This window comes from Oncorhynchus mykiss, chromosome 7 (assembly GCF_013265735.2).
Source record: "Oncorhynchus mykiss isolate Arlee chromosome 7, USDA_OmykA_1.1, whole genome shotgun sequence".
Taxonomy (NCBI): domain Eukaryota; kingdom Metazoa; phylum Chordata; class Actinopteri; order Salmoniformes; family Salmonidae; genus Oncorhynchus; species Oncorhynchus mykiss.
In genome coordinates this window covers 60798721-60824867 of record NC_048571.1, presented here as the reverse complement: position 1 = coordinate 60824867, position 26147 = coordinate 60798721, and the positions used below count along the sequence as shown (strand labels likewise).

Below are 26147 nucleotides of genomic sequence, written 5' to 3'. Positions count from 1 at the left end.
TGTTACATTGAGTTGGATGAACTGAATATGAATGACAGTCATCCAATATGCTGTAATAGAAATAAGGCTATGCTCATAAACATTTTTAATAATCCTCACTCATCTTAAATGGCACCGACCACCACTGTATTCTACACATTTTGCCATGGAGCAGAGAGAAACGTGCAGTTTCATAGCTCATCTCATACTTTTCTACACAGTTTGTCATGAGGCTGAGAGAAAAGTTAGCATTTTTAAAGTTAATTAAAGCTCAAATATACACTGAGTATACAAAACATTAAGAACACCTGCTTTTTCCATGACATTGAATCCAGGTGCATGCTATGATCCCTTATTGATGTCACTTGTTAAATACACTTCAATCAGTGTAGAACAGATGAAGGGGAGGAGACAGGCTAAAGAAGGATTTTTAAGCCTTGAGACTATTGAGACATGGATTGTGTATGTGTGCCATTCAGAGGGTGAGTAGGCAAGACAAAAGATTTAAACCTCTTAAGGATTTGCGGTATATTTTCAAATTTTCGCGTAAAATGCCATAACCAACTCTAACTGCCTGTAATTCAGGCCCTGAAGCAAGGATATTCATATTCTTGGTACCATTTGAAAGGAAACACTTTGAAGTTTGTGGAAATGTGGAAGGAATGTAGGAGAATATAACACAATAGATCTGGTAAAAGATAATACAAAGAAAAATGCAACTCAATATTCAGAATGTGTTCCTAATGTTTGGTATACTCAGTGTATAAAGATTAGCTGGCTACTCATTAGCATGTAGGCTTGTGCTTGAGAGAGTGTTCATTATCTACAATGCCCACTACCAGAAGTTGGTCATTATTAGTGGATGTGCATGGTTCTGATCTTTTTTTTTTTTTACAAAAAGGGAATTTTATAGACAGAATTGAAAGCCAGATCAATGATTATTGCAACAACAAAAAAACAGGTTAAACTATTTTGATAAAATAACTAAAATATGAATGCGTTTTATGGTTGTGGAAAGCTTATATTTTGCCAGGATATAATTTCACAAGCCCTGAATTAATTATATGTATTCCTGACTGTTTTAAATGCAGTGAATTGAACTTTAATTGTGCAACAAAGCTTATTTAGAGAAAACTTATAGATTGTGAATTGCCCATAAATTAGAAAAAAATCTAGATATGTTTTTTAGTACATATCGCCCAGCCCTAGTTGTCTGTGATAAAGGCACTGGATTATGAGCTGTCTTGTTTGCTAAATGAACAAAGGAAGTAGGCAGTGGCATGGTGCATATACCCATAGAAGCATAGTGACATATGCCTCAATTCAATCATATTCGTGGCTTAATGCAGGTGTGGCTTTCAGTTATTTTTGGCAACCCATCCCATGAGAGAAAATGTCATTCTATTTAATCTGTTCTGTTATATTTAATCAAATCTGACTAACCCAGTGCACTGCTCGCTATGCATTCTATCTGATGGTGTTTGCATATTTATATAAAAAAGTCAAATGATATAAAAATACAAATAATGTCTAGTTTGGAACACTGACAAGTAAAGAGCATTACAAATCTGATTGGTGGACCTGGCTCCCCAGTGGGTGCGGTGGGGCCACCCACCCGCACCACCCACCTGTGCCTATGCTCCTGCCTCCAACCACAACCTAAAGCAGCAGCCTTAGTAGAACATGCAGAGTCCAGTCCTGAACTGGAATGTGTTTTTATGACTGGTATGGTTATGGTTTTAATTCGTTTGACTGCTTCAAGAAAGTCAGACATGTACATCTGCACAGCACAGTTTCCCCCTTCTTGCTGGCACACATGCACCCACACACATGCATGCTCACAAACACCCCTCCCCTGACTGATGTGCATAAATATGCACATGTCTGTCAAGCACTACTCTGACCCATGTCAACCCATCTCAAACATACTTAGCACTTGTAAGAGTACACCTTCCACATCCTTACTGCATGGTCATAAAAACAATCCAAATCAAAACAATTAGCTGTGTGTTCTTCCTCCCATCCTCCAATCTATATGAACTTTTTTCTTCCCTTCCAAACAAGCTATGCTGGGCCTTATCTCTTCTTTTCTGGTTTAAATGTATCTTCACTTCCTTCAGCATAGTGTCATCCCATATGCCTAGTGCAAAACTCTGACTCTAAGACATAAATATCAATAGGAAAACAATATCTAAGTCTGGGTTAGCCTATACCGTTGAGCTATAATAAGAGGCTTATACTTCGGGTTCTTACCTGATAAAGGTATAGCTGCAAATATTTCATGAACGCACGAGGTCTTCGCGCCATTGGCTGCTGCTGACATGGGCGGGTAGAGCTTGCAATCCCAGGTCGGGACTGGGAGGGAGAGAGAGAAAATGAGACTGAAAAAAATAAAAGGAAAACGAGGGAACTCTCCTTCAGGCAACCAAACAAGTCTGGACTTACAGTACTGCAGCTTCTGCCCAACCTGAGCCAACGAGTCTGTCTGTGTTACAGTTAAATAAAACACGACTTTGATCATCGCTTCGCGGGACCTGGGATGCGCCACGATACTCTTCATAAACGTTATGCAGCAGAGGCGGCTATCCGACAAGGGACTGGAGTGACAGAGTAAATATACAGTTTGCTTATTAATTGAATAACTCTCAGTAGTTTGGAGACAGAACAGGGAGCCACGGGTGGATTAATATGCTACAAGTGGAAAGGTGAGTTAGGACTTGAACCGTTGTCAGGTGAGGTCGTTCCCGTCCGTTGTGAGCTGGGATGCTCTGCAGAGTGCAGGCGGTTAGGTCTACGCGTCCAGCTTCACGGGGGATTTGCTCCATGTCACTGATAAAGGAAACGATGATTTATTGGTTCAATTAAGGAGGAATTGCCGAAATGTTAGTGTAGTTGCCAAAAGGTGCCTCTCAGGCGCAAAGTTGTGGAAAGTCTTGACCATCCATTATTGATTTAAAAATTGCTCAAATAGTTTGTATTAATCAATTTGATTATAAAGTGTGATTGCTGACGATTTAATTTAATCGTAACTGGGCTAAATGGGTTGTCAGTGTGGAGTCCAGACAGCTAGCGGCCTAGGACCACATTAAAGCTGGTCACACATGACCATCAGCGCATCCTTAATAGCCGCTAAAATGTTGTCGTCACTAGTTACCCATAGATATTAAAACTAGTAGATAGTGATAGCGTTGATGTCATCCACATATTCCTATAGAAAACGTCCAATCAATGACCGTACAGTATGAAGATAGGCAGAAACTGATTATAGAAATCCCATGCTTGTAGGCGATGTTGGCTAACTAAGGTCATGCGGAGAAACACCTCTAATAGTCTTTTCGCACCGAACTGCGCATGTTTAGGCCGTCAAATCAAAGGCAAGCCTTCATTACAAACTTGTCAGTTTGTCACTTTCACAAGGTTGGAGTAATAACATATTCAACTACTATCTAGGTCGTGCCTTTTAGATTTTGAGAAAATTAACAACTAAGGAAGAATGTTTCACTTCTCTAACCCCAAACCATGGCCAGGTCTGCTTGGTCTGTTTCTCAATCGGAACTCTGTCTCGATTGCACATCAAGCGAGCCATATTGCTGAATGTGACTGAATCAAGGGGCCAAGGTTCCGATCTAGAAACACGTTTCTGACTGCTCCTACAGTTTTGTTTCGGTACTGCAGTTTAACGGATGCCCGGCCCAGAAATACAATTTCCATAAATGGCCACATAGATAAGTCAGATTTAAAAATGTCTAAAAAGACACTTTAGTCATCACCTTTATTCACAAAACATCCATTAAATTGTTCAAATAATTGTCGCCGAGGCCGATTTTGTTTTCCAGCACTCCAGATATTAACATTTTACAGTCATCCAATGTATGTCATGTTTTTGGAAGACGTGCTGACGACGTCACTGCTCGCACTGCTCCCTGTGTGCACGGAGTGCTAGCGCAAATACTCAGAGGCTTTTGTAATTATTTCAGGGGATTTTAATGAAACACCTGATGCATCTGCTGATCGTTTTCCTCCTAGAACGAGTCAAAGCCCTCAAAATAGCAATATTATCACTACATTATGCAAGGATCTCTGTGTTGAAGATGCCTGGCGTTATTTCAATCCAGATGCAAAGGGTTATACCTGGACCAACAAAACTTTGTCATGTAAATCTAGAATAGATTTATTCCTAATTTCCCCTTTTTTGTTACAATTTGTTATAGATGTAGATCATCAGTTGGCTCCCTTTTCTGATCAACACTTGATTTCCCTGAATGTACAAGCTACGAAAAAATCAAAAGGTTCTCAAGGATATTGGAAATGAAACAACACACTTCTTAAAGATTCTACTCTCATTGAAAACATCAAATCGTTAGCTAATGATATTTTTGCAAGAAAAGACTTGGGTCATGGAAGTAGATGGGAATTTTTCAAATATAAAGTCAGAGTGGTAGCCATTAAACGCGCCAAAGAGCTGATGCGATTAAAGAACCTTAGAGAAAAAGAGATGATGAGCAAGCTTGACAGTTTTCTAAAGAAAGATAATCTGTCTGAAGAAGAGGAGTCTGTATTCAAGTCTTTACAACTAGAATTGGAACAGCTTTACACAGATCTGGCAAGGATGCCTTTGTAAGGTCAACAGCAAAATGAATTGAAGAGGGGGAAAGAAACACTAGTTACTTTTTTGCACTTGAAAAGAGAAACTATGGGGGCCTCCCGGGTGGCGCAGTGGTTAAGGGCACTGTACTGCAGCGCCAGCTGTGCCATCAGAGTCCCTGGGTTCCCGCCCAGGCTCTGTCGTAACCGGCCGCGACCAGGAGGTCCGTGGGGCGACGCACAATTGGCCTAGCGTCGTCCGGGTTAGGGAGGGATTGTCTCATCGCGCACCAGCGACTCCTGTGGCGGGCCGGGCGCAAGGCCGGGCGCAAGGTTGCCAGGTGCACAGTGTAGCCTCCGACACATTGGTGCGGCTGGCTTCCGGGTTGGATGCACGCTGTGTTAACCAAGCAGTACGGCTGGTTGGTTTGTGTATTGGAGGACGCATGACATTCAGCCTTCTCCCGAGAAGCTATTAAAGAAAATCTATAACTGACTCAAATTGAATGATGTTTTATGCAAAGATCCCATTACAATATCATCATTTTTCAATTCCTTTTATGAAAACCTTTACAGCTCTCAATTTCAGGAAGATGGTTGTGAACGCTACATTTGCCACATTCGGAATTATGTCCTGTCGGCGCACTTCCGGCGCCGACAGAGATGGCCGCCTCGCTTTGCGTTCCTAGGAAACTATGCAGTTTTTTGTTTTTTTACGTGTTATTTCTTACATTAGTACCCCAGGTCATCTTAGGTTTCATTACATACAGTCGAGAAGAACTACTGAATATAAGATCAGCGTCAACGACCAATTACGACCAAGAATATGTTTTTCGCGACGCGGATCCTGTGTTCTGCCTTACAAACAGGACAACGGAGTGGATCCCATGCAGCGACCCAAAAAAACGACTCCGAAAAAGAGGGAAACGAGGCGGTCTTCTGGTCAGACTCCGGAGACGGGCACATCGTGCACCACTCCCTAGCATTCTTCTCGCCAATGTCCAGTCTCTTGACAACAAGGTTGATGAAATCCCAGCAAGGGTAGCATTCCAGAGGGACATCAGAGACTGTAACGTTCTTTGCTTCACGGAAACGTGGCTCACTGGAGAGACGCTATCCGAGGCGGTGTAGCCAACGGGTTTCTCCACGCATCGCGCAGACAGAAACAAACATCTTTCTGGTAAGAAGAGGGGCGGGGGCGTATGCCTTATGGCTAACGTGACATGGTGTGATGAAAGAAACATACAGGAACTCAAATCCTTCTGTTCACCTGACTTAGAATTCCTCACAATCAAATGTAGACCGCATTATCTACCAAGAGAATTCTCTTCGATTATAATCACAGCCGTATATATTCCCCCCCAAGCAGACACATCGATGGCTCTGAACAAACTTTATTTAACTCTTTGCAAACTGGAAACCATTTATCCGGAGGCTGCATTCATTGTAGCTGGGGATTTTAACAAGGCTAATCTGAAAACAAGACTCCCAAAATTTAATCAGCATATCGATTGCGCAACCAGGGGTGGAAAGACCTTGGATCATTGTTACTCTAACTTCCGCGACGCATATAAGGCCCTGCCCCGCCCCCCTTTCGGAAAAGCTGACCACGACTCCATTTTGTTGATCCCTGCCTACAGACAGAAACTAAAACAAGAGGCTCCCACGCTGAGGTCTGTCCAACGCTGGTCCGACCAAGCTGACTCCACACTCCAAGACTGCTTCCATCACGTGGACTGGGAAATGTTTCGTATTGCGTCAGATAACAATATTGACGAATACGCTGATTCGGTGTGCGAGTTCATTAGAACGTGCGTTGAAGATGTCGTTCCCATAGCAACGATTAAAACATTCCCTAACCAGAAACCGTGGATTGATGGCAGCATTCGCGTGAAACTGAAAGCGCGAACCACTGCTTTTAATCAGGGCAAGGTGTCTGGTAACATGACCGAATACAAACAGTGCAGCTATTCCCTCCGCAAGGCTATCAAACAAGCTAAGCGTCAGTACAGAGACAAAGTAGAATCTCAATTCAACGGCTCAGACACAAGAGGCATGTGGCAGGGTCTACAGTCAATCACGGACTACAGGAAGAAATCCAGCCCAGTCACGGACCAGGATGTCTTGCTCCCAGGCAGAATAAATCACTTTTTTGCCCGCTTTGAGGACAATACAGTGCCACTGACACAGCCTGCAACGAAAACATGCCGTCTCTCCTTCACTGCAGCCGAGGTGAGTAAGACATTTAAACGTGTTAACCCTTGCAAGGCTGCAGGCCCAGACGGCATCCCCAGCCGCGCCCTCAGAGCATGCGCAGACCAGCTGGCCGGTGTGTTTACGGACATATACAATCAATCCCTATACCAGTCTGCTGTTCCCACATGCTTCAAGAGGGCCACCATTGTTCCTGTTCCCAAGAAAGCTAAGGTAACTGAGCTAAACGACTACCGCCCCGTAGCACTCACTTCCGTCATCATGAAGTGCTTTGAGAGTCAAGGACCATATCACCTCCACCCTACCTGACACCATAGACCCACTCCAATTTGCTTACCGCCCAAATAGGTCCACAGACGATGCAATCTCAACCACACTGCACACTGCCCTAACCCATCTGGACAAGAGGCATACCTATGTGAGAATGCTGTTCATTGACTACAGCTCGGCATTCAACACCATAGTACCCTCCAAGCTCGTCATCAAGCTCGAGACCCTGGGTCTCGACCCCGCCCTGTGCAACTGGGTACTGGACTTCCTGACGGGCCGCCCCCAGGTGGTGAGGGTAGGCAACAACATCTCCTCCCCGCTGATCCTCAACACTGGGGCCCCACAAGGGTGCGTTCTGAGCCCTCTCCTGTACTCCCTGTTCACCCACGAGAGGGAACACCCCCCTATCCACATCGATGGAACAGTAGTGGAGAGGGTAGCAAGTTTTAAGTTCCTCGGCATACACATCACAGACAAACTGAATTGGTCCACTCACACAGACAGCATTGTGAAGAAGGCGCAGCAGCGCCTCTTCAACCTCAGGAGGCTGAAGAAATTCGGCTTGTCACCAAAAGCACTCACAAACTTCTACAGATGCACAATCAAGAGCATCCTGGCGGGCTGTATCACCGCCTGGTACGGCAACTGCTCCGCCCTCAACCGTAAGGCTCTCCAGAGGGTAGTGAGGTCTGCACAACGCATCACCGGGGGCAAACTACCTGCCCTCCAGGACACCTACACCACCCGATGTTACAGAAAGGCCATAAAGATCATCAAGGACATTAACCACCCGAGCCACTGCCTGTTCACCCCGCTATCATCCAGAAGGCGAGGTCAGTACAGGTGCATCAAAGCTGGGACCGAGAGACTGAAAAACAGCTTCTATCTCAAGGCCATCAGACTGTTAAGCAGCCACCACTAACATTGAGTGGCTGCTGCCAACACACTGACACTGACTCAACTCCAGCCACTTTAATAATGGGAATTGATGGGAAATGATGTAAATATATCACTAGCCACTTTAAACAATGCTACCTTATATAATGTTACTTACCCTACATTATTCATCTCAAATGCATACGTATATACTGTACTCTGTATCATCGACTGTATCCTTATGTAATACATGTATCACTAGCCACTTTAACTATGCCACTTTGTTTACATACTCATCTCATTTGTATGTACTGTACTCGATACCATCTACTGTATCTTGCCTATGCTGCTCTGTACCATCACTCATTCATATATCCTTATGTACATATTCTTTATCTCCTTACACTGTGTACAAGACAGTAGTTTTGGAATTGTTAGTTAGATTACTTGTTGGTTATTACTGCATTGTCGGAACTAGAAGCACAAGCATTTCGCTACACTCGCATTAACATCTGCTAACCATGTGTATGTGACAAATAAAAATTTGATTTGATTTGATTTGATGTCCCTGTAATTTAGGATGATTTCCACTCATTTTGCGATTCACCTGTGTCAATTGAATAAATTAGAGAGGTTCTGAATTCAATGAAAAAAGATAAATATCCTGGCCCTGATGGCCTCTCAGTTTTATTCTTTAGACAGTTTTGGGAGTTAATAGAAGACCTGATTTTTAATATGTTTCAAGATTGCATTAAAAGTGGGGAAATGGTCTCTACTATGAAACAGGGCCTTATTTAATTGATTCCGAAGCTCAATAAAGACCCTTGTCTCATTGACAATTACTTTATTTAATATTGATTACAAATTGATTGCTCTGGTTTACACCAAAATATTAAAGAAAGGGATAGATACCATTATAAATGAGACTCAAACAGGATTTATGAAGGGCCGTCACATAAGCTTATTCAGATGCAATTGACTCAGATGCGGTTGTATTATTTTTGGACTACTGTAAAGCCTTTGACACAATTGAACATTAATTTCTCTTTAGGTCTCTTAAACTTTTGGGATTTGGTGAAAATTTTATCAAAGTAATTTGGATGTTTTACAAAGATATAAATAGTACTGTGTTACTAAACCTTAATACTTCCAAAATATTCAGTATCAACAGAAGTGTACGACAGGGATGCCCAATTTTGCCATTTTTATTCATTTTGGTTGTGGAACTTCTATCTTTAGATATTCTGAAAAATGCAAATTTGTATGGCTTAACCATTTTTAACAAAGAAATCAAAATGTCCCAACTGGCTAATGATACTACTCTTTTCTTAAGAGACAAAGACCAGGTCGCCCATGCCCTTAATGCTATAACTGCATTTTCTATTGCATCAGGATTAAAACGGAATGTTTCTAAATGTGAAATCTTATGTTTATTTGACTCTGATGATAAATAAATAGAAAATATTCATGTGAAGTACTGTGTTAAATATTTAGGAATACATCTGTCAAAAAACCACCTAGTCAGACAACATTTGAATTTCTCTCCTAAAATTAAGAAACCCAAAAATATATTCAATAATTGGCTACAAAGAGATCTTTCTATACTTGGGAGAGTACTTCTGTCCAAGGCAGAGGGACTGTCTTGTTTTGTGTACGCTTCATTATCGTTATGTGTAAATCCTTCTACTTGTAAAGAGATCAATAAGACCTTTCTTGACTTCATCTGGAAAAATAAGTCTCACAAACTAAAAAAGTCAGTACTTTCTAACAAAAGAGCTGAAGGCAGTCTAGAAGTGTTGGATTTTGTTGATATAAATAACACTTTCAAGATAAGATGTTTGATCATTACTGATTCATTCCAAATAATGTGTTTAATAAGTCGGGAGGTCTTCAAATTTGACTGAAATGTAATTATATTCCTGAAAGATTACCTGCTAAATTGGCTAGGTTTCACCAACAAGCTTTAATGGCCTAGAAAATATGTTTCCTGCACAATTTGTCTCCACATAAAGCTCTTTTGTGGAATAATTAAGACATAACTGTAAGGAATAAGTCATTGTTCTACCCCAGCTGGCATGAGAGGAATATTGACTTTGTTCTTGATGTTTTCAACAACAAGGGTAATATTCTCACATATGAGCAATTTATAACATTTAAATAGTTTCCAATACCTTTCAGAGAGTTTATTTCTGTGATCAAAGCCGTTCCCAGTGGTCCAACTACACTAATGAAAACTCATCTTAGCTTTGGTAATGATCACAAAGTTTATCCAGAACTCAGATTGGATGGCGTGGGCTTACTTGAGAAATCTTGTCGTAATAAATATAGAAGACAAATTCTTCATTCACAAAACCAACTTGCACCGAGAGGAACGTTTTTCTGGAACACGCTTATTCCTGACATTGTCAGGAAAAATGCATGGTTAAGGCCTTACAAATATTGTATACCAAACAAAGTTAAAATTTTACATAAGATATATCCATGTAATTCTATGATATCCAAATGTGTGGCTATTGATGATATCTGTGTTTTCTGTGAAAAAGAAGGTGGGAATCTGTCTCACTTGTTCTTTGAATGTAAATTTGTGTCAGAATTATACTATTATACTTATAATACCTCAGTGGGCTGAATGGCACAAAAAAATAAGCTGTTTAGAAGCCTCTTGGGCCTAAATGTGGCGCACCGGTACCGCTTGCCGTGCGGTAACAGAGAGAACAGTCTATGACTAGGGTGGCTGGAGTCTTTGACAATGTTTAGGGCCCATCTCTGACACCGCCTGGTATAGAGGTCCTGGATGGCAGGAAGCTTGAAGCTCTCAACCTGCTCCACTGTAGTCCACAATCATCTCCTTAGTCTCGATCACACTGAGGGAAAGGTTGTTGTCCTTGCACCACACTGTCAGGTCTCTGACCTCCTCCCTATAGGCTCATTGTTGTCGGTGATCAGGCCTACCACTGTTGTGTCATCAGCAAATTTAATGATGATGTTGGAGTCATGAGTGAACAGGGAGTACAGGAGGGGACTGAGCACACACCCCTGTGGGGCCCCCGTGTTGAGGATCAGCATAGCGTATGTGTTGTTATCTACCCTTACCACCTGGGTGCGGCCCGTCAGGAAGTCCAGGATCCAGTTGCAGAGGGAGCTGTTTAGTCCCATGGTCCTTAGCTTAGTGATGAGCTTTGAGGGTTGAACGCTGAGCCTGTAGTCAATGAAGAGCATTCTCACATAGGTGTTCCTTTTTTCCAGGTGGGAAAGGGCAGTGTGGAGTGCAATAGAGATTGCATAATCTGTGAATCTGTTGGTGCGGTATGCAAACTGGAGTGGGTCTAGGGTTCCTGGGATAATGGTGTTGATGTGAGCCATGACCAGCCTTTCAAAGTATTTCATGGCTACAGACGTGAGTGCTACGGGTCGGTAGTCATTTAAGCAGGTTACCTTAGTGTTCTTGGGTACAGGGTCTATGGTGGTCTGCTTGAAACATGTTAGTATTATAGACTCAGACAGGGAGAGGTTGAAAATGTCAGGGAAGACACTTGCCAGTTGGGCAGCACATGCTCGGAGTACACGTCCTGGTAATCCGTCTGGCCCTGCGGCCTTGTGAATGTTGACCTGTTTAAAGATCTTACTCACATCGGCTGCGGAGAGCGTGATCACACTGTCATCTGGAACAACTGATGCTCTCATGCATGTTTCAGTGTTACCTGCCTCGAAGCGAGCATAGAAGTTATTTCTCTCGTCTGGTAGGCTTGTGTCGCTGGGCAGCTCTCGACTGTGTTTCCCTTTGTAGTCTGCAATAGTTTGCAAGCCCTGCCATATCGGACGAGTGTCAGAGCCGGTGTAGTGCGATTCGATCTTAGTCCTGTATTGACACTTTGCCTGTTAGATGGTTCATCGGAGAGAGTAGCGGGATTTCTTATAAGCTTCCGTGTTCGAATCCCGCTCCTTGAAAGTGGCAGCTCTACCCTTTAGCTCAGTGTGGATGTTGCCTGTAATCCATGGCTTCTTGTTGGGGTATGTACGTACAGTCAGAGTGGGGACGACGTCCTCAATGCACCATCTGATAAAGCCAGTGACTGATGTGGTGTACTCATCAATTCCATCGGAAGAATCCCGGAACATATTCCTGTCTGTGCTAGCAAAACAGTCCTGTAGTTTAGCATCTGCTTCATCTGACCACTTTTTTATAGACCGAGTCACTGGTGCTTCCTGCTCTAATCTTTGCCTGTAAGCAGGAACCAGGAGGATAGAGTCATGGTCAGATATGCCTAATTGGGGGTGAGGGAGAGCTCTGTACGTGTTTCTGTGTGTGGAGCAAAGGTGGTCCAGAATTTCTTTCCCTCTGGCCGCACATCTAACACGCTGACAGAAATTTGGTAAAACTGATTTAAGTTTCCCTGCATTAAAGTCACCGGCCACTAGGAGCGCTGCCTCTGGATGAACGTTTTCATGTTTGCTTATGGCAGAATACAGCTCATTTAGTGTGGTTTTAGTGCCAACCTCGCTTTGTGGTGGAATGTAGACAGTTACAAAAAATATAGATAATACTCTCTAGGTAAATGGTGTGGTCTACAGCTTATCATGAGATACATGAGATACCTCAGGCAAGCAAAACCTTGAGACTTCCTTAGATATCGTGCATTAGCTGTTGTTTACATAAAAGCATAGGCCCTCGTCCCGTGTCTTACCAGAGGCTGCTGTTTTGTTTTGCCAATCGAGTGTTCAGTCACGACTCGGTGAAACATAAGATGTTACAGTTTTTAATGTCCCGTTGGTATGATATATGTGCTTGCAGTTTGTCCCATTTGAGGTGAATAATCTCAGTTCTGATGTCCAGAAGCTCTTTTCGGTCATAATCAAAAGAAATGGTAGCAGAAACATTGTACAAAACAAGTAAAAAAAATAGCATGATTGGTTGAGAGCCGATAAGATGGCAGCCCTGCCCACTGGCGCCATCAACAATCATCGGTTGCTACTCAGTAACCGCCCAGCAAAGCTTGTGTCTTCACGCTCCAGACCGGACACTGGGGGCCTGTCGTGACCACAGCCACAACGTCATAAACCCTATTTAAAAAATGTCTCTTCATAAAATCTGATTTTAACCCTAACCTTAACCACACTGCTAATCTTATGCCTACCCCTAACCTTAAATTAAGACCAAAAAGCAAACGTTTGCTTTCATACATTTTTACAATATAGACCATTTTTACTTTCTGCCTGTGGTAACTAGTGGAAACCCCGAAACCGTCATTGCAGGGGGCCATTAAGCATGTTTCTTATGCTCAGGGGCGGACTGGGACCACACTGGCCCAATTGTTTTTCTCAAGGATCCCACACCGGACCATTTCTTTCCTCATGGCCCCATTATTAGTCTTCCAAGTGGCGCAGCAGTGTAAAGTGCTGCATTGCAGTGCTAGAGGCATCACTACAGACCGACTGTGATCGGGAGTCCAATAGGGCGGCGCACAATTTTCCCAGCGTCGTCTGGGTTAGGGGAGGGTTTGGCCGGGGTAGGCCGTCATTGTAAATAAGAATTTGTTTTTAACTGACTTGCCTAGTTAAATAAAGGTTCAATTTATTGATTTAGCCAAATAATGATCATTTTGGCCAAAATAAACATGATAGACAGGCCCACTGAGCCAGCCAGTCCGCCCCTGTTTAGGCTACTCACTTAGTGAAAGTGCATGGTATACTATCTACATCGTTTTATATGGAGTATGCTTCTTTGTTTTATTCATGTTTGCTCTAGCCTCTATAGAGGTGCTTAGACATAGGCATAGCTTTCTGTGTTTATCAATCAACCAAAAAATATTCTCCCTGAGACAAAGCACTTGAATGAGACCAGACAACTGATCAGCATCTTACTTGTCAAATTATGCCATAATTGTTTTTAAATCAGGTTTTTGATATTGCGAACTAAGGTCCAATGCCTGTTCTGATTCAGACTAGGCTACTTCTATAGACTTGCCTCACAGTCTCAGACCAACTCAAATTGTAGCACATCTCATTACCTCAGTATCCATCATCAGATGGCAGAATTCACCTGGTTCATTAGACTTCATAATCCAAAGAAGTAATATGCAGGATGAAGTGTATCTTCTAAACAGGCATTCATGCCTGTTAATTTAAAAGAACAGGATGTCTGTAGTCAATTTTCAGCCTTCGTTCTCTCCACATTGGTATGGTATTCTGTGACAATTATTGTATAGTATAGTTGCAGTGTTTTGCCTCAGGTGATTACGTAAGCAATGACCTTGTCTGCTTGGCAACATTACATATTTCACACTCTGTAAAAGTCTTCAAAATAAGAGATTTCACACTGATTGATGGCCTTCATATTGGGAACTGGTGTCAATGGCGTTTATTTCAAGACGTTTATTTACAAAGGTAAATCAATTGTAGCCAATATATATCGGGCTGGGGGTAATGGAGCTAGGCAGCAGGCTCAATCCCACCCTGTCTAAGTAATAGTAGCAGGAACTCCAGCCAGACCTAGGGCTATATGTTAGTTAGTAGTTTTGTTCTCAGGTGGGCCAGTGTGACTCAGCCCAGCCAGCTAGGCAGGTGTGGGATGGCTGGGATGTGGGTGGCTGAAGCTTCCTCTGACATAATAAAACTCTTGCTAAGGGCAGGGTGGTGCTTTCTGACTCATACCATTTATACCGTGCTAGTCTCTTTGTTGTGCTGGGCTATTATTTGTTAAGCTGCTGAATGAACTTTCCAATACCAGCACATCAAAGAGACTAGCACTACATCCTGTAGTTATATGTCTGCCAGATCCAATGAGAACTTTAATTGGCAGTGCAAAGCCCTTCCTCTCCCTCTGTTTGTTCCCTCATCTTTCAATTTTTTCTCCCACTCTCTCTCCATCTCACTTTCTATATATTCCTCTCTCCCATAGGCTTTCTTTCTTTCTCTCGCTCTCTCTTTCCCTCTCCATCCCTCTATGAGCTGTTTTGAATTTACTGTGGGTTTTGCTTTTTGCAGTTTTTTCTACCTCCCCCATCGCCACAGTGATTGACACCCAGTTCTCCTCCTTCTCTGAAGTGTCTGGTTTTCCTCCTTACCTTCTCTCAATAGTCGCTTTCCTCTCGCTCTCATCCTCTCAGCCTTCACCTTCACCCCTCTTTCCTCTATCCTTCTTTTTTTGTTCTCCTCCTCATTCATGGTTTATTTGCTGCTTCTGGCATGGTGCTCTTCTGGGCTGCATTGTGTTGAGATCTGGACTGTTACCAAGTGTTCCATCTGTGGAAGGGAAGGCTGCTGTTGGTTACTGTCTTTCATGTGTGAGTCCATCTTGGTTTTGTCAGGGAGCTGAATCTCTATTGTCTTCAGGGAGCTTCAGAAGACAAATTAGGTAAAGCAGAGGTTATTAAAAGGTCTGTATGGAGGTTGGGGATGTCTAGACAGTGGTATGGAACTGATGTGACTCATGTTTTTATGTGGGTTTAGGGTTTGATATCGAAAGGCTGGATCTTAAGTGGTTGTTAATGTCTCATGGAATATGAACAAGACAAAGGCCATAATCTGTAGAGGAAAGAGTCTCTTTGTATGTTTGTCTCGGTCCTTTCTCTGTGTCTATGTGGGGAAAGTGACTCATTAGAGCAGATGTTCTTGCAGTGAGACAGGTAAAGATGCACTAGAGACAGGGAAACTTAAAAGAGTTTAAAGAAATGCAGAAACTTAAACATGTCTTACAAGTACAAAGTCTTCAAGCTTGAGGTTCATAAAGTCACTGACACTGTTAATTTGCTACATCTTCCTCCCCAGGGGCATGTTGGGAGCTTGTGCAAGCAGGGTTATGAACTTCTCTAAGACAATTGATCAAAATGGAGTCTCTTTGTTTTGCTTGGCTAATAAGAGAATGTGGACATGATCAAGCTTGAGGCTAGTGCCTTCCAGACCAAGGTGATAGGTGCAACACTTGCCCTGGGGGTTAGAGATTAAAGATCATTGACTGGGTCGTCCTGTCAAGTTCTTGAACTCAGACAGATAGGCCGACAGGAGAGCTGCTCTTTATAACATTGCTCCCGTCACAGATAGGGGCAAATGCTGTGTCACCTACTGTACACTTAGGCCTACACAAAAACTCCCCAGTGAGAGAAATAGTTGTATAATTGACTGTGACACCCCCCTCCCCCCCCCCCCTCTGTCCTCCTCTGTCCCTGTGCTTATGTCACGCCAAGGGAACCTTGCAGTTACACAACAGTCCTCTCTGTCACTATGAGACGGCTTGCGACCCCCCCAGGAGAATGGCATCTCTCACTGTCTGTACTACCTCCATGCCTCAGCTGCTCTCTTATGAGAAAGTACAGTGTGTGTTCACTGCCTCCTTACTTTGTCTCACTCTCTTCTTTTCTCCACGATCTCTTTCCCTTTCTCGTTCATTTCTTTCCATCTTTTACTCAGACACACTCACTTTATTCTAGGACCGGGACGATAACGGTATCACAATATTTTTTTCGAAGGGCATAAATGAAAATACGAAACAGACCGAACTTTTGTCCTTTAAAAACCTGCTTTATGTAAAATATTGTGCGCTATAGCTTGGAAAATAAATTAATGTGACTCTGGATGACAACATAATGATGTTTGTTTCCAACATTAGGGCTGTTTTCTTAAGAAGTGAAATCTTATTTTTTGTTTTATTTCCTTGCCACTCTACTAATGAGTATCATGATATTGGTATAGTCCCAGCACTACTCTAATACACCCCTGCCTCTGTCTCTCTCTGTTGCTCTCATTCTCTCTCACCCAGCCTCTGTCTCTCTCACCCCCTGCCTCGGGCTCTCTCACCCCCTGCCTCGGGCTCTCTCACCCCCTGCCTCGGACTCTCTCACACCTGCCTTGGCCTCTCTCATCCCTGGGAACGCTGGGAACGCTGGGAACGCACCCTTGTAGGGCCCCTGTGTTGAGGATCAGCGGGGAGGAGATGTTGTTTCCTACCCTCACCACCTGGGGGCGGCCCGTCAGAATGTCCAGGACCCAGTTGCACAGGGCGGGGTCGAGACCGAGGGTCTCAAGCTTAATGACTAGTTTGGAGGGTACTATGGTGTTAAAATGCTGAGCTGTAATCGATGAACAGCATTCTTACATAGGTATGCCTCTTGTCCTAATGGGTTAGGGCAGTGGGATTGCGATTGCATCGTCTGTGGACCTATTGGGGTGGTAAGCAAATTGGAGTTGGTCTAGGGTGTCAGGTAGGGTGGAGGTGATATGATCCTTGACTAGTCTCTCAAAGCACTTCATGATGACGGAAGTGAGTGCTACGGGGCGATAGTCGTTTAGCTCAGTTACCTTCACTTTCTTAGGTACAGGAACAATGGTGTCCCTCTTGAAGCATGTGGGAACAGCAGACTGGGATAGGGATTGATTGAATATGTCCATAAACACTCCAGACAAATGGTCTGCGCATGCTCTGAGGACACGGCTAGGGATGCCGTCTGGGCTTGCAGCCTTGCGAGGGTTAACATGTTTAAACGTTTTACTCATGTTGGCCGCGGTGAAGGAGAGCCCGCAGGTTTTGGTAGTGGGCCGTGTCAGTGGCACTATATTGTTCTCAAAGCAAGCAAAGAAGTTGTTTAATTTGTCTAGAAGTTGTTTAATTTGTCTATTAAACAGCATACAGTGCAATCGGAATGTATTTGGAATGTATTCAGACCACTTGACTTTTTCCACGTTTTGTTACGTTACAGCCTTATTCTGAAATTGATTAAATAAATAAAACATCCTCATCAATCTACACACAATACCCCATAATGACAAAGTGAAAACAGGTTTGTCATTTTTGCAAATGTTTACATAAGTATCCAGACCCTTTGCTATGAGACTAGAAAAGACTAGAAAATTGAGCTCAGGTGCATCCTTTTTCCATTGATCAATCTTGAAATTCAATTGATTGGACATGATTTGGAATGGCACACACCTGTCTATATAAGATCCCACACTTGACAGTGCATGGCAGAGCAAAAACCAAGCCATGAGGTCGAAGGAATTGTTCTTAGAGCGCCGAGACAGGATTGTGTCAAGGCACAGATCTGGGGAAGAGTACCAAAAAATGTCTACAGCATTGAAGGTCCCCAAACCACAGTGGCCTCCATCATTCTTAAATGGAACAAGTTTGTAACCACCAATATTCTTCCTAGAGCTGGCCGCCCTGCAAAACTGAGCAATCGGGGGAGAAGGGCCTTGGTCAGGGAGGTGACGAAGCACGCGATGGTCACTCCGACAGAGCTCCAGAGTTAATCTTTGGAGATGGGAGAACCTTCCAGAAGGAAAACCATCTCTGCAGCACTCCACCAATCAGGCTTGTATCGTACAGTGGCTAGACAGAAGCCACTCCTCAGTAAAAGGCACATGACAGCCCACTTGGAGTTAGCCAAAAGGGGCATAAAGGACGCTCACACCATGAGAAACAAGATTCTCTGGTCTGATGAAGCTAAGATTGAACTCTTTGGCCTGAATGCCAAGTGTCACGTCTGGAGGAAACTAGGCACCATCCCTACAGTGAAGAATGGTGGTGGCTGCATCATACTGTGGGGATGTTTTTCAGCAGCATGGACTGGGAGACTACTTAGGATCGAGGGAAAGATGAACTGCGCAAAGTACCGAGAGATCCTTGCTAAACCTGCTCCAGAGGGCTCAGGACCTCAGATTGGGGCGAAGGTTTACCTTCCAACAGGACATCGACCCTAAGCACACAGCCAAGAGAACACAAGAGTGGCTTCGGGACAAGTCTTTGAATGTCCTTGTGGCCCAGTCCGAGCTCGGTTTGTACTCGATCGAACACCTCTGGAGAGACCTGAAAATAGCTGTGCAGCAATGTTACCTATCCAACCTGATAGAGCTTGAGAAGATTTGTGGAGAAGAATTGGAGAAACTCCCCAAATACAGGGTGTGCCAAGCTTGTAACGTCATACCCAAGAAGACTCAAGAATGTAATCGCTGCCAAAGTGCTTCAGCAAAGTACTGAGTAAAGGGTCTGAATACTAATGTAAATGTGATATTTCATTTTTTTTCGCTATATTTGCTAAGATTTCTAAACCTGTTTTCGCTTTGTCATTATGGGGAATTGTGTGTAGATTGATGAGGTGAAAAAAATTATTTAATTTTAGAATAAGGCTGTAACGTAACAAAATGTGGAAAAATACCGAATACTTTCCAAATGCACTGCATGTCCCAAATTAGAGGTTTGACTCATTTTGCTTGTAGGTAATGATAATAATGTGATGTACATTAGAAGGACAGATACTGTCACAAAAGGACAGGTGCTGTCACAGAAGATGAAACCATGAGAGAATGAGAGGCAGACAGAGAGAGAGAGAAAGGGTGGCGAGCCAAAGAAGGAGAGAAGCTGGAATATCAACTGAGAGGGGAGAGAAAGCACGAGACAGACCACTTAAAGGCACTTTATAGGATATTTACCACACTGCAACATTTGAATGTGGAAATATGGATTATACAGTACCAGTCAAAAGTTTGGACACACTTACTCATTCCAGGGTTTTTCTTTATTTGTACTATTTTCTACATTGTAGAATAATAGTGAAGACATCAAAACTATGAACTAACATATATGTAATCATGCAGTAGCCAAAAACAAATCAAAATATATTTTATATTTGACATTCTTCAAAGTAGCCACCCTTTGACTTGATGAGAGCTTTGCACACTCCTGGCATTCTCTCAACCAGCTTCATGAGGTAGTCACCTGGAATGCGTTTCAATTAACAGGTGTGCCTTGTTCAAAGTTAATTTGTGGAATTTCTTTCCTTCTTAATGTGTTTGAGCCAATCAGTTGTGTTGTAACAAGGTAGGGGTGGTATACAGTAGATAGCCTTATTTGGTAAAAGACCCAAGTCCATATAATGTCAAGAACAGCTCAAATATTCTTTGCCACACTTTTTGCAGTTTTACTTTAGTGTCTTATCCTAAACAGGATGCATGTTTTAAAATGTTTGCTATTGTGTACAGGCTTTCTTCTTTTCACTCTGCCATTTAGGTTAGTATTGTGGAGTAATTACAATGTTGTTGATCCATCCTCAGTTTTCTCTTATCCCAGCCATTAAACTCTATACCTGTTTTAAAAGTTGCCATTGGCCTCATGGTGAAATCTCTGAGCAGTTTCCTCCCTCTCCGGTAACGGAGTTAAGAACCCCTGTATCTTTGTAGTGACTGGGTGTATTGATACACCATCCAAAGTGTAATTAACAATTTCACCATGCTGAAAGTGAAAGGGATGTTCAATGTCGACTTTTTTCCCACGTTTTACCCATCTACCAATAGGTGCCCTTCTTTGCGAGGCATTGGAAAGCCTCCCTGGTCTTTGTGGTTGAATCTGTGTTTGAAATTCACTGCTCGACCGAAGGACCTTACAGATAATTGTATGTGTGAGGTAATAGATGAGGTAGTCATTAAAAAAATCATTTTAAACACTATTATTGCAAACAGAGTGAGTCCTTGCCACTTATTTTGTGACTTCCTAAACACATTTTTTTCACATTTTTACTCCTGAACTTATTTAGGCATGCCATAATCAATCAAATTCAATCAAATATATTTATGAAGCCCTTTTTACATCAGCCGATGTCACAAAGTGCTGATACAGAAACCCAGCCTAAAACCCTAAACAGCAAGCAATGCAGATGTAGAAGAACAGTGGCTAGGAAAAACTCGCTAGAAAGGCAGGAACCTAGGAAGAAACCTAGGAAGGAACCAGGCTCTGAGGGGTGGCCAGTCCTCTTCTGGCTGTGCCGGGTGGAGATTATAACAGTACATGGCCAAGATATTCAAACTTTCATAGATGACCAGCAGGGTCAAATAATAATAATCACAGTGGTTATAGAGGGTGCAACAGGTCAGCACCTCAGGAGTAATTGTCAGTTGGCTTTTCATAGCCGATCATTCAGAGTTAGGGACAGCAGGTGCGGTAGAGAAAGAGTTGAAAACAGCGAGGCATGAGGCATGGTCCTAGGGCTCAGGTTCTCCGAGAGAAGAGAGGGAGAGAGCAAATTAGAGGGAGCATCCTTAAATTCACACAGGACACTGGATAAGACAGGAGAAATACTCCAGATATAACAGACTAACCCTAGCCCCCCGACACAAACTATTGCAGCATGAATACTGGATGCTGAGACAGGAGGGGTCGGGAGACACTGTGGTCCCGTATGACGATACCCCCGGACAGGGCCAACCAGGCAGGATATAACCCCACCCACTTTGCCAAAGCACTAAGTTAAGCTTTTCATTTTTTATTAATTTGTCAACATTTCGAAAAAATTAATTGTACTTTGACATTTTAGGGTATTGTGTGTAGTACAGTGACACAAGCTCTCAATTGAATCCATTTTACATTCAGGCTGTAACACAACAAAATGTGTAATAAGTCAAGGTGTGTGAAAACTTTCTGAAGGCACTGTATGTTTTGTATACTTTTAGTTAACCTAGGTTGAGTTTAAACAATAGCTGTTGATGACATTGCCAGTTATATAGGCCTAAATAGTATTATTATTGTTAAACCTACCCTTTGGAATGACTTCACTGGCAACAGTGAGTATATTTAGTTATTAACTCATCTGTCAATAGTAATTCTCATGGTAACACAATGGTAGTAGTCAGTGACAAATATCAAAGCAAAGCCGGGCTTGGTTAAAACCCACATTGGGAGACCAAATTAATAGCTGTAGATCAATCAACTACAGTAGGAGGTGCTGCCCATCCTATAGAGTTTTTCTGATAGTGGATATAACATTGAAGATCTGACATTGTTTCAAAGGTACAAATTCAACTATTTTATACAAGGTTTATCTAAGCTGAAAATTGGTTACAAGGATGACATAATCCTGTGGTTGAAATTTCACCCTCAAAAAATAGTTGACGACATTTAAAACCCAATGTATTTTCTACGTAGATTCCACATGAAACAACATTGATTCAACCAGTTTGTGCACAACTGTGTACTTTCCAGCTGGTGTTTGATTTTACTTAACTGCCATTGACGTATAGTGTTTCAGTTGTAAATTAAGACCTAAAAGACATGTCTTATCTTCATCGTTAATGACAATGGTCTTATCATAACGGTTTCTGTAAATAGGCCGTGGTCAGACAGTTCCATTACTTTGAACATAAAAGGACTGTAACTTTACAGATTCCGCAGGAAATATAAAAAATAGCATGAATAGTATGAGGGTGGATTTGGTTTGTATTTGAGCAATTGTGAGCAATTTAATTTTATGGGTGAGGAACCTATATAGATGAACTCAATCTGTCTGGGGTTTCAGATGGAAAATGGGCACTGCATTTGGAATTCATTAAATATGTTGGATGCTGTTTTTTTTAGGCAAAAAGTTAAAGGAATGTTGTTTCTGTCATTTTTAAATCATACAAGGGGAACTAACATTTAACACGCATTATGCGTTTCTGCCCTCAGACAATTCTCTAAAGTGGTTGTTTTTTCACTGCTCCCCTATCTGAAAAATAAAAACACAATCAGACTAATTGATGTATTCACATTTTAGTATTATTCCATCTGCTATGGACTTTTTAATGAACTGAACAGTGATAAGTAGCAATTTGGGTTTAGCTCTAAAGCTATAGTGCATTCGGAAAGTATTCAGACCCCTTGACTTTTTCAACATTCTGTTACGTTACAGCCTTATTCCACAGTGAATTAAATAGTTTTTCCCCTCATCAATATACACACAATAGCCCATAATGACAAAGCAAAAAGAGGTATAAATAAACAAATGAAAACGGATATCACATTTACATAAGTATTTAGACCCTTTACTCAGTACTTTGTTCAATAACCTTTGGCAGCGATTACAGCCTTGAGTCTTCTTGGTTATGACGCTACAAGCTTTACACACCTGTATTTGGGGAGTTTCTTCCATTCTTCTCTGCAGATCCTGTCATGCTCTGTCAGGTTGGATGGGGAGCGTCGCTGCACAGCTATTTTCAGGTCTCCAGAGATGTTTGATTGGGTTCAAGTCCGGGCTCTGGCTCGGCCACTTAATGACATTCAGAGACTTGCCCCGGAGCCACTCCGGTGTTGTCTTGGCTGTGTGCTTAGTGTCGTTGTCCTATTGGAAGGTGAACCTTCGCCCCAGTCTGAGGTCCTGAGCCCTCGGAAGCAAGTTTTCATCAAGGATCTCTCTGTACTTTGCTCCGTTCATCTTCCTCTCAATCCTGACTAGTCTCCAAGTCCATTCCACTGAAAAACATCCCCACAGCATGATGCTGTACCACCATGCTTCACCGTGGGGATGGTGCCAGATTTCCTCCAGACGCTTGGCATTCAGGCCAAAAAGTTCAATCTTGGTTTAATTGACCAGAGAGTCCTGTAGGTGACTTTTGGCAAACTCCAAGCGGGCTGACATGTGCCTTTTACTGAGGAGTGGCTTCTGTCTGACCACTCTACCATAAAGGCCTGATTGGTGGATTGTTGCAGAGATGGTTTTCCTTCTGGAATGTTTTCACTAACAGGAACTCTGGAGCTCCCTGACCAAGGCCCTTCTCCCCCCATTGCTCAGTTTGGCCGGGCGTTGCCTTCTGTGCCTCGACACAATCCTGTGTCTGAGCTCTACGGACAATTCCTTCAACCTCATGGCTTGGTTTTTGCTCTGACACATACTGTCAAGTGTGGGACCTTATAGACAGTTGTGTGGCTTTCCAAATCATGTCCAATCAATTGAATATACCACAGGTGGATTCCAATGAAGTTGTAGAGACATCTCAATGATGATCAATGGGAACAGGATGCACCTGAGCTCAGTTTCGAGTCTCCTAGCAAAGTAATATTTTGTATGTTTAAAAATTTGTCCAGCTGTCGATTGTTGATATACAAGAAGAGCAGCCCGAGTTCTTCAGTGTATATACATACCAGAACAAACATTTAGACTTTCACAAACAGAAACAGGGTGACTTTGTGTTAGATACTGAGAGATTCCTTCTCCCCTTTCCTAGTTTTCTATGTAGAAAACTGAACTTAATCTAAACTTATTCAAATATGTAAATTCCACCCTTGCCGGGGGCAGGTGTGCTTGTCTATTTTTAGTGAACGATAGGATGAGTAAGACATTGACTCATTCTTCCCAACCACAAGCCACAGGCTGTATATCTTGATACTGTGTGTATGTGTGTGTGCACATGCATGTGTGCGCGCAGGGTTGGATAGGTTACTTTCTATTGTAAATGTAATCCATTACAGTTATTAGTTACAGTCCAAAATTATAATCAGTAACGCAATTTATGCGTTACCCATTATCAGTAACATAATCAGATTATTTTCTGTTACTTTTGAATTACTCTCCCATTAAGGGTCATTAGAAGAAGACAAAAATAATCCATAAAATGCATTTAGTGTGTCATCATAGTGGTCTCTGACTTATGGTCAGACTCACTCAGGTAGAACAAATGTAAAGGTTTTGCCTATTCAACGCTGAATTAAACCTCATTAACATGCTGACTAGACCGGGCATGCATGTGCGTTCGCCCGTGTGCACCATTGCACGCATGTTGATTCGGAAGAGGTATTCGGAGTGGACTTCTAGTCCAACTCAGGAAGCGTGCACACCATCCTCCGCTTCCGAGTATAGTACTCGCTAATGTTCAGTCTCTGGACAACAAAGTAGACGAGCTCAGGGCAAGGATCTCCTTCCAGAGGGACATCAGGGACTGTAACATACTCTGTTTCATGCAATTAAGGCTCTCTCCGGATATACTGTCCCAGTCCATACAGCCAGCTGGGTTCTCAGAACATCGTGCAGACAGGAATTAAGAACTCTCCGGGAAGAAGAAAGGTGGTGGTGTATGTTTCATGACTACTCATGAACTACTCATGGTGTGATTGTGATAACCTACAGAAACTCAAGTACTTTTGTTCACCTGACCTAGAATACCTCACAATCAAATGCAGACTGTATTTCCAAACAAAATAATTATCTTTGGTTATAGTCACAGCCTTGTATATTCCCCCTAAAGCCGATAACACAACGACCCTCAAGGAACTACACTGGACTTTGTGCAAACTGGAAACCACATATCCTGAGGCCGCATTTATTGTAGCTGGGGATTTTAACAAAAAATTTTGAGGAAAACGCTACCAAAGTTTTATCAACACATTGCCGGTACTACTCACGCTCTAAAAATGCTATACCATTGTTACTCCCCCTTCCGGGATGGCCTTCAAGGCCCTCCCCCGCCCTCCCTTCGGCAAATCAGATCACGACTCCATTTTGCTCCTCCCTTCCTATAGGCAGAAACTCAAACAGGAAGTACATGTGCTAAGGTATTTTCAGCCCTGGTCTGACCAATCGGAATCAATGCTTCAAGATTGTTTAATTCACTCGGACTGGGATATGCTCCGGGTAGCCTCTGAGAATAACATTGACATATACACGGACATGGTGACTGAGTTCATCAGGAAGTGTATAGTGGATGTTGTTTCCATTGTGACTATTAAAACCTACCCAAACCAAAAACCGTGGATAGATGGCAGCTTTCACGCAAAACTGAAAGCGCCAACCACCGCATTTAACCATGGAAAGGTGACTTTGAATATGGTTTAATACAAACTGTGTAGTTATTCAGAGTGGAGTCGCAATTCAACAGCTCAGACATGAGACATATGTTGCAGGGCCTACAGACAATCTTAGATTACAAAGGGAAAACCAGCCACGTCGTGGACACCGGCATCTTGCTCCCGGACAAAGTAAACACCTTCTTAGCCCGCTTTGAGGATAACACTGCCACCGACTTGCTGCCCGCTCCCAAGGACTGTGGGCTCTCGCTCTCTGTGGCCAACGTGAGTAAGACATTTAAGCGCGTTAACCCTCGCAAGGCTGCCGGCCCAAACCGCATTCCTAGCCGCGTCCTCAGAGCATGCGCAGACCAGTTGGCTGGAGTGTTTACTGACATATTTAATCTCCCTCTATCACAGTCTGCTGTCCCCACTTGCTTCAAAATGTCCCCAATTGTTCCTGTACCCAGGAAAGCAAATGTAACTGAACTAAATTACTATTGCCCCGTAGCACTCACTTCTGTCATCATGAAGTGCTTTGAGAGTATAGTTAAGGATCATATCACCTCTACCTTACCTGACTTCCTAGACCCACTTCAATTTGCATACCTTCCCAATAAATCTACAGACGATGCAATCGCCATCGCACTGCACACTGCCCTATCCCAACTGGACAAGAGGAATACCTATGTAAGAAGGCTGTTCATTG

General features: G+C 42.8%; 1 protein-coding gene across 7 annotated transcripts in view; it reads left to right on the top strand.

The window, feature by feature from the left end:
- The first annotated feature begins 2342 nt into the window (after nucleotides 1–2342).
- LOC110528989 (collagen alpha-1(VII) chain) overlaps nucleotides 2343–26147 on the top strand; it is a 123247-nt gene continuing 99442 nt past the window's right edge. For 5 of the 7 annotated variants that reach the window (XM_036983698.1, XM_036983696.1, XM_036983693.1 and 2 more), the window contains exon 1: nucleotides 2344–2589. The gene's annotated coding sequence lies outside the window, so the exon portion shown is untranslated. Of the gene's footprint in view, nucleotides 2685–26147 lie in introns of all 7 variants that reach the window. The other 2 variants (XM_036983697.1, XM_036983694.1) reach the window with 2 other exon arrangements.